Raw genomic sequence first — 13,797 nt, 5'->3', positions numbered from 1 at the left:
CTAGTGTTAACCCCTTCCCTGCCAGTGACATTTACACACTAATCAGTGCATTTTTATAGCATTGACCGCTGTATAAATGCCAATGGTCCCAAAAAAGTGTCAAAAGTCTCCAATCTGTCCGTCGTAATACCACTAAAAATTACAGATCCTCACCATTACTAGTAAAAAAAATAAAAATAAAAAAATGCCATAAATCTTTCCCATAGTTTGCAAAAAGTATAACTTTTGTGCAAACCAATCAAGATATGCTTATTGTGATTTTTTTTTTTTTTTTTTTTTTTTACCAAAAATATATATTTTTTTTAATTTAGGGGATATTTATTATAGCAAAAAGTAAAACATTTTGTTTTTTTTCAAAATTGTCACTCTTTTTTTGTTTATAGCACAAAAAATAAAAACCGCAGAGGTGATCAAATATCACCAAAAGAAAGCTCTATTTGTGGGAAAAAAAGGACGCAAATTTCGTTTGGGTACAGTGTCGAACGACTGCGCAATTGTCAGTTAAAATGACGCAGTGCCAAATTGTAAAAAGTGCTCTGGTCAGGAAGGGGGTAAAATCTTCTGGGGCTGAAGTGGTTAAATAAAATGTAAATGTAATTTAATGGCAATTTAAATGGTCTTTTTTTTCTTTGTAAATGTAAGTTTTACTGTAGTAAATTGCATAGGCCATACAGATGCACCACTTCACAGGCAGGTTGAAGGCATTTCCTAGTCATGTTATTTGAAGGACCTGGGAATCTTGTAATGTTTCAGAAATATTGCTCCCCGCCAAACATAAGCAACATTTGGAGTCTTTATTTTGCTGAAATTTTGACAGAATTGTGAACATTTCTGTTTTGTTGGTAATATATTATTTTTCTACTAAATGTATTGGAGTCATTGGGAAAGTCAAATTAGGGCAATTCTTTGTGATGTTAGGGTACTGGGGGTCAGGGAAGTTTCTTTAGTCATGTGGGTGACATAATAAGGCCACTCATTGATGAGGTGTAACTAGGCTTTGTTTATAAAGCTTTAAAGCTTTTATAACCTAATTTTGCCTTGCAGTGTTGCATGGTGAAGTTGGGGGCTAATTTGATCAACATTTTTTTAAATTGGTAATTTTGTAACAAACATAAGTTTCACCCACTCATTCCTACAAGCCACCTACCTATTTGCCAATCACCCACTTACAATACATACTTGGTTATACGTGTTGATTTTCAATGCCTCAATAATTATTGCAATCCTAGAAATAGAAATAATTTTCCTAGTTCTAAGTGCCGACTTGCCATTACTATATCTTCTTTCAACAACAAACACTTTTGTAACTAATAAACCACTTCTTCAAATAGAGTAGGAAAAAATAGGACCTGAAATACACAAATTGTTGCATTTATAGACCATTATCTTGCATTCTAACAAATAATACATCAAATATTCCTCTTAAGTGTCTCTAATACAAACCATCCACACTATAAGCCATTAAAAGGAATTTTAACGAGGGCCTGTACTTTAAAAAGAACATTGAAAAGTCATTAAGAAAATGCATCATTTTCTCCCAAGACATGTAAGTGCCTCCCTTTTTATACACCTCCTCCTCCTATCTTGTTTGTAAAACAGGCATCTCAAACACAGAGGAAAAATATTGACACGAATGATTCACACTGTGACACCATCAATGACTCGGACTGATGGACAGCGCAGCCCTATAAAAGGGGACGATCTGTGCAAGGCGAAGCATTTTATGCTTGGAATTGTATTTCTAAAGACAGCCGGAGAACAGAATAAAATCCATAGACTGCTACAACTGTAAGTTTTCTCTTCCTTATGAGTTCCTTATGCTTAGCCATAGAACATTTGTACTGTTATAGAAATATGTGCAGCTTTTATTATGAACAATGATAGGTAAACTCATACTAGCAATAATATTGCATATATTAAATAATAATAGTTACTTTTATTTTTGTTATGACATGATGGTGACGATAGTTGTATAAAATTGTAACTAAAAAAAGTGCATAATAAATCATAAATACACAATGATTATAATATTGTGCTAAAGGCAGATAGTGCTTACAGTGCTGCATTTTTTTATTACAATTTATAGTAAGGTGTGCACAACACTAGCAGGTGTTGGCAGCTTAGAAGATAGGATTTGTATAAGGAGCACAGAAGTTATTTGGAAATTGAATTTTATAATATTGTAGTATAAGTAAAAAACAAATAATATAATATTTTTATTATAATATAATTTGTAATGACATCACATTTACTGCTTTAATGCAATATGAATAAAAGAGTCAAAACATTTATCAAACAGTAATGTACTTGACAATGTTTTCTTCAGTAAATCTAATTTAAACAAAGTCATTTGTTTACATTTTTCATATTTTTCAAAACTAGTGCTGGATTTAGTGTGAAAAGTTGTTGAAATCACCTTAATAGACAGGTTTCTTACTATAACAGTTATTTCCGTTTCAAAAACATACAGATTTTGTTTTTGTTAAGCAGCCCGTAGGCTTATGCACAGCTTGTAAAATGTTAAGTATGAAAAATAGAGTTTGATAGAACTTTCTCTACATAAACTTAAAGCGGTTTTATCCCCGCAGAAAAAAATGTAAACAAAAAAGAATACATGTAAGGCAAAGGCATAATGGGCTAGTATGCACCGCATACTAGCCCATTATGAAATACTTACCTAAGAACGAGGCATCGTTATCTAATCCCGGTCAACAGCGAGGGAGCTGACATTTTGCCTTCAGCGTGTCTTCCAGGTTCGTGGCTCCAGCAGTGTGAGTGGCTGAGTGCATGCGCACAGGAGTCTTCTTCCTGGCAAGGTCTGGCAGCTTCTGCCGGACCTTCAGCAGGGCATGCACTGCTGATGTCAGCAGCTGCATTCAAAGTGAATATCTCCTAAACCGTGCAGGTTTTGGAGATATTCATTTTACTTACAGGTAAGCCTTATTATAGGCTTACCTGTAGGTAAAAATTAAGAACATGGGTATACAACCACTTTAATGAATTCATTTTGTAGAGAACTCAGCTCAGTACAATTGAATGACTTATTACATAGTTACATAGTTACATAGTAGGTGAGGTTGAAAAAAGACACACGTCCATCAAGTCCAACCTATGTGTGTGACTATGTGTCAGTATTACATTACATATCCCTGTATGTTGCAGTCATTCAGGTGATTATCTAATAGTTTCTTGAAGCTATCAATGCTCCCCCACCACCTGTGGAAGGGAATTCCACATCCTTGCCGCTCTTACAGTAAAGAACCCTCTACGTAGTTTAAGGTTAAACCTCTTTTCTTCTAATTGTAATGAGTGGCCACGAGTCTTATTAAACTCTCTTCTGTGAAAAAATGTTATCCCTATTGTGGGGTCACCAGTACAGTATTTGTAAATTGAAATCATATCCCCTCTCAAGCGTCTCTTCTCCAGAGAGAATAAGTTCAGCGTTCGCAACCATTCCTCATAACTAAGATCCTCCAGACCCTTTATTAGCTTTGTTGCCCTTCTTTGTACTCGCTCCATTTCCAGTACATCCTTCCTGAGGACTGGTGCCCAGAACTGGACAGCATACTCCAGGTGCGGCCGGACCAGAGTCTTGTAGAGCGGGAGAATTATCGTTTTATCTCTGGAGTTGATCCCCCTTTTAATGCATGCCAATATTCTGTTTGCTTTATCAGCAGCAGCTTGGCATTGCATGCCACTGCTGAGCCTATCATCTACTAGGACCCCCAGGTCCTTTTCCATCCTAGATTCCCCCAGAGACTTCTGAATATCAATGTAAAAGCATTACTCATTTCTACATATATGTGGCGCAAAGAATACAAATGTATACCATTAATATTGTTAGAATATATTCAAACATTGTTCTTTATATGGGTGACAAGTGAGATCTGAAAAGCTAAAACAAATGAAAGATGAATGTAAGTTAAACCAAAAACATTTTTCAAAGTCTTTCAAAGTTCATGAAAATAAAATAAACACATTTTTTTCACTTGTTCTAAATGTACCCAACTGTGATACATATATTTTCTGTTCAACTGTTTTACCTGTGTCTTTATACTGAGCTGCCCCACTGCTGAGATCAGGCTTGCAGGGGAGTACCTGTCCTGTAAATAGCTGGGCTTATAAACGAAGAAGCAAGTTCATATGAGTATCATCAATATAGTGAAGTGCATTTGTAGTCCAAATAAATAAAATGTATAAAATAACTAATAAATTAGCCAACTGACCAATTGAGGTCTTATAATGCCATCACTCTTGTTTTTGTTATGCAGTCCTGTAGCACAGCAGAGATAATTGGGCCAACGTATATGCATTCATTTACAAAACTTTAGCTCAAGAAAATAACTCCTATGTATTTGTTGCAAATAGGAACTTAGATGTCTGTCTTCAATTGTCCTCTAATGGTAGAGGTACACAACAGATTTCTGTATGGCCACATTATAAAGCACCACATACCTTACTCCAGATTGTCTCCAATGCTCCATGTTTTCAGCAACCTCCTCCCTTCTTAACCTCACCAACTAGAAAATAGTGTAATGGGGTGTACACACGGTAGGACTTTTCGTCTACAAAAGTCAGACAGCCTGTCCGACAGACTTCCGGCGGACTTTCGGCGGACTTGCGGCAGACTTTCTAACGAACGGACTTGCCTACACACGACCACACAAAAGTCCGACGGATTCGTACGTGATGACGTACACCGGACTAAAATAAGGAAGTTCATAGCCAGTAGCCAATAGCTGCCCTAGCGTGGGTTTTTGTCCGTCGGACTAGCACACAGACGAGCGGATTTCGGGGTCCGTCGTAGTTACGACGTAAAGATTTGAAGCATGTTTCAAATCTAAAGTCTGTCGGATTTGAGGCTGAAAAAGTCCGCTGAAAGTCCGGAGAAGCCCACACACGATCGGATTACCAGCCAGCTTTAGTCCGTCGGCGTCCGTTGGACTTTTGTAGACGAAAAGTCCGACCGTGTGTACGCCCCATTAGAGAAGAGCTATTAAACTTGATTTGTTAAAGGCAAATAGGCTGTTCACTTTGCAAGGATTTTTTTTTTCTTTACATAGTGAATACGGTGAAACCATGCTGACTTCAATCATCATCACTTCAATTTTTTTTTTTTAGCCCAGACTTTTTCAAATTGTCTGTTTTCCAAAATGTTAGTAAGCTTCTCATTAAGCATTAACGGTTACCTTTATTGATTTTTCATGTTCAAACATACATATTAAAGGCCATAAGATGTATTTAGCCTAAGATATAAAGAAACAGTAGACCAGGGGTCCTCAAACTTTTTAAACAGGGGGCCAGTTCACTGCCCCTTAGACTGCTGGAGGGCCAGACTATAGTTTGAAAAAAATATGAACAAATTCCTATGCACACTGCACATATGTTATTATGCACTCTTGCGCTCAGAATGCAGGGTTCAGGAGTGTGTTGCACTCAGAATGCAGGGTTCAGGAGTGCGTTACACTCAGAACGCAGGAATCATGAGTGCGTTGCGCTCAGAATGCAGGGTTCAGGTGTGTGTTGCACTCAGAATGCAGGGTTCAGCAGTGTGTCACACTCAGAATGCAGGGTTCAGGAATGTGTTACGGTCAGAATGCAGGGATCAGGAGTGCGTTACAGTCATAATGCAGGGTTCAACAGTGCAATGCATTCAGAATGTAGGGTTCAGGAGTGCGTTACGGTCAGAATGCAGGGTTCAGGAGTGTGTTGCGCTCAGAATGCAGGGTTCAGGAGTGTGTTGCGCTCAGAATGCAGGAATCAGGAGTGTGTTGCACTCAGAATACAGGGTTCAGGAGTGTGTTGCACTCAAAATGCAGGGTTCAGGAGTGCGTCACACTCAAAATGCAGAATTCAGGAGTGCGTCACACTCAAAATGCAGAATTCAGGAGTGCGTTACGGTCAGAATGCAGAGATCAGGAGTGTGTTATGGTCAGAATGCAGGGTTCAGAAGTGCGTTGCGTTTAGAATACAGGGTTCAGGAGTGTGTTGCACTCAGAATGCAGGGTTCAGGAGTGCATCGCACTCAGAATGCAGGGTTCAGGAGTGCGTTGCTCTCAGAATGCAGGAATCATGAGTGTGTTGTGCTCAGAATGCAGGGATCAGGAGTGTGTTGCACTCAGAATGCAGGGTTCAGGAGTGTGTCGCACTCAGAATGCAGGGTTCAGGAGTGCGTTACAGTCAGAATGCAGGGATCAGTAGTACGTTACAGTCAGAATGAAGGGTTCGGCAGTGCAATGCATTCAGAATGTAGGGTTCAGGAGTGTGTTACGGTCAGAATGCAGGGTTCAGGAGTGTGTTGTGCTCAGAATGCAGGGTTCAGGAGTCTGTCGCACTCAGAATGCAGGAATCAGGAGTGTGTCACACTCAAAATGCAGAGTTCAGGATTGCGTTACGGTCAGAATGCAGAGATCAGGAGTGCGTTATGGTCAGAATGAAGGGTTCTGGAGTGCATTGCACTCAGAATGCAGGGTTCAGGAGTTCGTTATGATCAGAATGCAGGGATCCGGAGTGCGTTGCACTCAGAATGAAGGGATCAGGAGTGCGTTGCGGTCAGAATGCAGGGTTCAGGAGTGCATTACGGTCATAATGCAGGGATCAGGCGTGAGTTAGGCTCAGAATGAAGGGATGGGGAGTGGGTAGTTACATGAGAAGGGCAGAGGACACCTCTATGTGTGTGGGGGGGAGGTGATGTGGAGGGTGGCAGAGGACACTGCTATGTGGGTGGTCCTGCCCATGACAGTGTCCTCTGCCCCTTTCACATCCCTCCCCCACAGACACATACACATAGTGGTGTCCTCTGCACCCTTTCCCCTATACCAGTGACCTCTGTGCCCTCCCTCCTCGCCACCTCCCATAGCAGTGTCCTACCAGCAGAAAGCAGAGGGCAGCATGGTTCTGGGTGGAGGATGGGAGCCGGCAGAATGATTTTTCATGTTGGCAAGCTGGTTATTGGTTGCCCTGTGTCCTATCAACCAATCACCTGCGGTTTAAGATCAGTGGTTACGTAATTATTGGACATATGATGTCTGGTACCACATCCTTACAAAATGTATACATACAAAAAACCTAAGTTTAAAAAAAGAGGACTTTAAAGATACCACATGCTTGTATAAAAAAAAAAAGCAATATTTTATTCTACAAATATTAAAAACATATATGATGTTTTAAGAAGACAACACAATTACATGTAAACATTGCAAGTACATAAGACACTCATATAACATCACTCATCATCTCCATCAGACTTGGGCGATAGAATGCTTGCTGTGACTTTGACGTGTTTCACAGGTCCATGCCCGCTTCATCAGGAAGACAGCAACAGTCAAGCTCTATAATAGTAAACAATATAGTCATCAAGATAACAGTATATTAAGAAATATTCAATATAAGTTTTTTCTCCCTGCTAGGGAACTAATAATATTACATACCTGTACTTTGCATGTAAAACAATCATAGACAAAATTGTATACACAACCACCAATTATAGGCTTTCTGGAACAGATAGGTCAGCTCCTCCAAAGTTAGTCCATTCCAAATCCCCATAGGGAAATAAGAGGGAACCCCTCTATGAGACTAATGTTGTATCATGTATAATGCAGCTGAAAGTAAAGAGGGAAAAATGAAAGTGATAGTATGGCACAGTACAAATAAAGGGGTATATCTATTTGTCAAAAAGGATATTTATCATCTCCGTATTCTAAGCATCTACAGCAGCCTGTCAAAAATTTTCCCAAATAGTCATAATAATATCAGTGGGAGCTTACATTTTCCAAACTTCACCCCTACTCCCCAATTTGAGAAAATTACCTCTATAGACCCTAAGGGTCTAGATGGTCACAGCCCCCCAGTGGAGTTAAATCCATAGTTATACCAGTTAAATCAGAAGTCATAAAAGTCATAAACAGGCTAGCAAGAATTATATATACCTAGAAATTCTAGATAGGGGGGACCCAGGTATATATAATTCTTGTTAGCCTGTTTATTAGATTTATGATATTGACCTCTGATTTAACTGGTATAACTATGGATTTAACTCCACTGGGGGGCTATGGCCACACACCTTGGGCCACAGGTTGAGCACCAGAGCCCTATATGGAACTCTCTGAAAGTCAGCATCTAGGTTTGCACACTGAGGAAGATGAGAATCCTGTTCCTTGTGATCCTAATAAGTAAGTCAGTGGCGGCTGGTGCTTAATTTTTTGGGCGGGGGACCGGCAAACAAATCACCCGCCACCACCCCCATTCAGTCGGTCCGTTAGTCAAACCCCCCACTTCCTATCGCTCAGTCAATCGGCAAACCACCCACCACCCCCCTCACCGTTGCTCGCCTGTCCGCCCACCAGCTCCGCATTTACCCCATCCAGGTAGCGGGCAGCTTTGGTGGCATCCCCCTGCATCTCCTTCTCAGCTGCCAATATGGTCAGTTCTCCTCTTGGCAAATTGGGTCTTAAGACTCACTTCCTGAATGGCCTGGAGGAGAAGCAGGAAGACATTAGCAAATATTAATTTGCTATTTTCACACAACTGGGTGGGCTCAGGACGCAGTGCTCTGTGCCCCAAGCCCACGCTTTTTTGAAACCACCCTTTTTTTAAGCCAATTAGAGCTTCAGGCGCATGGATTAGGGGGGTGGCACCCCTGCGCCCCTAATGGAGTGGCCCCCACTGCTTGCTAGTGTCTCAGTCTTTTGTAGGGAGCAGTATAACCCAGTTGTCTATAATTTTCCACAATTCCTGGGTTCCTGGACATGCCCAGGAAAGATTGCTCTTCTTCTATCCCTCAGCAGTTCAGAGAGGCCAAAACCTGATAAAGCAGAAGTATCTGGGCAAGTGATATGCAGCCAAGTGATAGGCATTCCACTGCCTCAACTCTTGTGTGGACAGGAGCCTAATAGCATGCTACTTCACTAGAGAACCCAGCTACTGTGGGGAGCACCCCCACAAATGCTACCAAAGTATTGTATTTCCAGTGAGGTGGCTCTTTGTCTTTTGACCTGCAATCTCTCCAGTTGTTCACTTGTTTTATAAGTAAAATAAAAAATTATCTTATTGAGCCACAAACACACCATGATCTTCCCTGGGGTTGATTTACTAAAACTGGAGAGTGCAAAATCTGGTGCATGGTAGCCAATCAGCTTGTTCAGTTAAGCTTTGACAAAAAAAAATGGAAGCTGGTTGATTTCTGTACAGAACGACACCATATTTTGCACTCTACAGTTGTTTGCAAATGTGACTAGCATTGTTGTAGAGCTAGAGCAACAATGTTTGCCTAATATTCTTTTTGATGTTTAACGTTTTTTATTTAGGTTCAAAATTCCAAAGCTATGTATTTATTACACTTTACTAGCAAAAAAATATAGTTCAGCCTCTGCTATACTGCCATAATCTACTGTATGTGAGGATTAAAGGTATATAGAAACTCCTTTATTTCTTTCCTTCAATCATGGCAGGCTAGTTGTACTGAAGTCGACCAATAAATGACTTCAGTACAACCAGCCTGACCATAAACAGATCAAAATTTGCTCAGTTCCTGTCGAGCTGGCCAAATTTCGATCAGTCTATGGCTGGCCTTACCGTAGACAATTGTGATCTATAACTACATAAGACAAAAAAAGAAGGCCAGCACAAATGTGGGTTGGAGGGAAAATGAAAGCATGTAAGCAGCTAGAACCTTAACACACACACATTTCTTAATGCAATATATATGCAAATACAAGCCACAAAAACAGCCTTCTCTGGATGTTCAAGTGGAAACCGCAATCCATTTAACAAAAATGTATGTACTAGACCTGTTAAGAGTTCACATTCACTGGTACTCATGTGAACCTGTAAAAGGCATAATTTCATTGTTCAAAGAGATTTCTCATTGCTTTTGTGCATTATTTTCTATAATTGGGCCCACAGGGGTTTAAAACTGGAGAGTGCAAAATCTAGTGCGGCTCAGCATAGAAACCAAATAGCTTTCAGTTTTTTTTTTCAAAGCTTAATTGAACAAGCTGAAGTTAGACTTAGGCTGACTGGCCCCAGATTTTGCACTCTCCTGTTTTAGTAAATCAACCCCATAGAGTCCACACATAAGGGTTGATTTATTAAAACTGGAGAGTGCAAAATCTGGTGCAGTTGTTCATAGAAACCAATCAGCTTCTAACTTCAGCTTATTCAATTAAGCTTTGACAATAGTTGATTGGCTACCACACTCAGCTGCTCCAGATTTTGCAGTCTTCAGTTTTAGAAAGACAACACCATAGTCCTGTGTTTCAATATAAGTCCTTTCAGACATCTTATTGGCAAAGTGACTGCTCGGGTACATTTTTACTCGATCTGATAATTTATATATGTACACAGAGACATTTTATTAATATTGTAGGAACAAAAGGTGACTATTTAATAAATGTCATCACTATTATACATTTCAAGATGCCAACAGGAAATACATTTGTAACAATAGAACTAAAATTTACCCTGCTCTTTCTCACGGTATTATTTAACAAATTACACTGATAACACTATTTTTTGGTCAACCGTATTAGGCAGTAAAATGAAAGTAAACATTGAGCGTAAAGCTATCGAGGTTCAGATTTCCAGTTATGTATCCTTTTGTTTTTCATCTGTTATAATTTAGGCTTAGGCTGGCCACAGATGGATTTTATATTCTTCTTTTTGTTCAGCTAGCATGCTAAACTAAAAAAAAAAAAAAAAAAATGAAATGGACAAATTCCTCCATCCACACAATCAGGATGGGTGGATTCATCCTCCCTGCTGAGACATTATATTCAGACAGCATGTCACGTACAGTGTGACAGAGCCTGACGTGTACTAGGCCTCTTATAAAGCCCCGGCTCTGAGAAAACTGATGTTGCGACAGTGACTGCGAGAATGCAACAAGATATGAGTGCCTGTAAGATGTTCCATCAGCTGTGGCAGTGGGTAGCAGGTGCATTGCCAGAGATGGTTCAAATCGCTGGAACAGCAGATGGCAGCAGAGACAGCAGGCCTAAGATTGGGCAGACAGCAAGCAACAGGTGCTTGACAGGCAGCTGGCAGGTAGCAGACGTGGAAGAACTGGCAGCACTCAGCAGGTGAAGGACAAGCAAGGGACCAGGTAGCATGCAGAGCAGGACAGGTGGATAACCGGATGCAAGATCAGATGAGCCAGGTCAGCAACATACGGTCAGAAACAGGCATGAACGGCAGGCAGAGAATGGTCAGGATACAAGCAGGCGTCAACAACGTAGAATCAGGCAGATGAGCAAGAGGCAGAGCAAATCCAGAGACAGGCCAAGGTCAGGGCAGGTAGCGTTCAAGCAAGGTCAGGGCAAGCTGGGTCAATAACAGAAGTCAACACAGGAACAGATACAGGGACATGGGTAATAGCTGTAGATCAGGCAGCACTGGCTAATAGAACTGTTGCAGTTTAAATAGTCCAATTGGCACCAACATTAGCGACAGACTATGCCCAATTATGCACAGAAAAATGGTCACTCGCACATCTGCATTGGCGCACCCGTGTAAGTCTTGAGGCTTAATCTGTACTATGGCTAGTGCTTTCCTGACACAGTGGTTGCAATTTCTGCTTGAGCAAAATTTTCCAACAAGCCTGCTCGACAGTAGATGATCCTTAGTTTGGGAGTGACTATGCATGGAACAAAGTTTGGCCAGTCTCTGCTGAACTTTGATACAGCTAACCTTACTTTAATAATAATGTTATATTTTTTTATGTGCCACAATGGGGTTGATTTGCTAAAACTGGTGCAGCTGTGCATGGTTGCCAATCAGCTTCTAACTTCAGCTTGTTCAATTCAGCTTTGACAACAATTTTAGGGTATAAAATGTATATAACATTAAATTATAAAATAGCATATACTGTACCTAATAAGCTTTTGATTTTAAAAACTGTTTTGGAAAGAGGGAATAGTTAAATCTCTGTCAAGAGTTTAGTATTTTCTTTGACCCCACTGTAGAGATCTTACCAGATTTACTATCTCTGAACACTAAAACAAGAAACAAGGGAGCAGTTTTCATAGAACAAGAAGTAAGAGACATCAAAGAAACATAATCCAGAGTTCTAACCCTTCTTCACTCTACTAAAAATGTGTCCTTATAGGTAGTGTTACTCAAATGTGTCTGTTCCATTTGCGGCCATTTCAGCTGAACAGGTCAAAATGTTCAGGATTTGAAAGATATCAAATCTGAACCCCACTGAAGTCAAAGGGTAAAAAATGCAGATGGTTTGTTTGGGCCTCTGGATAGCAACTACAGCAGTCAAATGCAACAAAATGACATGGGAAGCCCACCAAAAGTCTGAGGAACTTGTCTCTACGTAAAGAAAGAGAAAGTAATGTATCCAACAGTGGAGAGGGGTCATTTGATATGGATTCCAATGACAGTGATGGAAAGATGCTAATCTTTAGCTATACAGCTTTGTAGGGTCCCTAAATGCTGTACACACTGTTACAGAGTCACTAACGGTTGTTTCTGGGACTCAGCAGCACTGTCCTTTGCCAGTTTTTTTTAATACTTGTGTTTACACAAAAGCTTAGCAGCTCCCCAAAAACATAAAAAAATGTCAGTCAAATTAATAGGCTTTTCTCAGTTGTAGTTTGAGCCTCATCTGGTGTCAGCTTAGCAAATTGTATTAGCCGTTGAATGGTCTGCTCCCCAAAAAACATTTATTTCAACATTGTCAATGAGCAAAAAGGTTGTTTGCTGAATAGCTGTAAGAGGGATAACAAACTGGAAATAGAAATTACCTTCACAGTAGGCTGTAATGTTAACCAAAATTAGAGTTTATAAGTACCACATGCCACTCAATTTGCATGGCATGATAGCTGTTTTTGTAACAAAAAATTAGAGTGTCAACCAATGAGTGTAAATGGGTATATCCACACAGGTCCACTTTATAACTGTATAGACTGTGCAACTACAATTAAAAACATATGGAGTTACATAGTTACATAGTAGGTGAGGTTGAAAAAAGACACAAGTCCATCAAGTCCAACCTATGTGTGTGATTATGTGTCAGTATTTCATCACATATCCCTGTATGTTGCGGTCATTCAGGTGATTATCTAATAGTTTCTTGAAGCTTTCAATGCTCCCCGCTGAGACCACCGCCTGGGGAAGGGAATTCCACATCCTTGCCGCTCTTACAGTAAAGAACCCTCTACGTAGTTTAAGGTTAAACCTCTTTTCTTCTAATTGTAATGAGTGGCCATGAGTCTTATTAAACTCTCTTCTGCGAAAAAGTTTTATCCCTATTGTGGGGTCACCAGTACAGTATTTGTAAATTGAAATCATATCCCCTCTCAAGCGTCTCTTCTCCAGAGAGAATAAGTTCAGTGCTCGCAACCTTTCCTCATAACTAAGATCCTCCAGACCCTTTATTAGCTTTGTTGCCCTTCTTTGTACTCGCTCCATTTCCAGTACATCCCTCCTGAGGACTGGTGCCCAGAACTGGACAGCATACTCCAGGTGCAGCCGGAACAGAGTCTTGTAGAGCGGGAGAATTATCGTTTTATCTCTGGAGTTGATCCCCCTTTTAATGCATGCCAATATTCTGTTTGCTTTATTAGCAGCAGCTTGGCATTGCATGCCATTGCTGAGCCTATCATCTACTAGGACCCCCAGGTCCTTTTCCATCCTAGATTCCCCCAGAGGTTCTCCCCCCAGTGTATAGATTGCATTCATATTTTTGCCACCCAAATGCATTATTTTACATTTTTCTACATTGGACCTCATTTGCCATGTAGTCGCCCACCCCATTAATTTGTTCAGGTCTTTTTGCAAGGTTTACACATC

At 40.3% G+C, this 13,797-nt stretch overlaps 1 protein-coding gene across 1 annotated transcript in view; it reads left to right on the top strand.

Annotated features, from left to right (window-relative positions):
- Positions 1-1,716: 1,716 nt before the first annotated feature.
- The window catches only part of TRPA1 (transient receptor potential cation channel subfamily A member 1), a 321,861-nt gene continuing 309,780 nt past the window's right edge, over positions 1,717-13,797 (top strand). The window contains exon 1 of the mRNA XM_073631793.1: positions 1,717-1,788. The gene's annotated coding sequence lies outside the window, so the exon portion shown is untranslated. The remainder of the gene's footprint in view (positions 1,789-13,797) is intronic.

This window comes from Aquarana catesbeiana, linkage group LG05, assembly GCF_042186555.1.
Source record: "Aquarana catesbeiana isolate 2022-GZ linkage group LG05, ASM4218655v1, whole genome shotgun sequence".
Lineage (NCBI taxonomy): Eukaryota > Metazoa > Chordata > Amphibia > Anura > Ranidae > Aquarana > Aquarana catesbeiana.
This window is presented reverse-complemented; position numbering and strand designations above follow the sequence as displayed.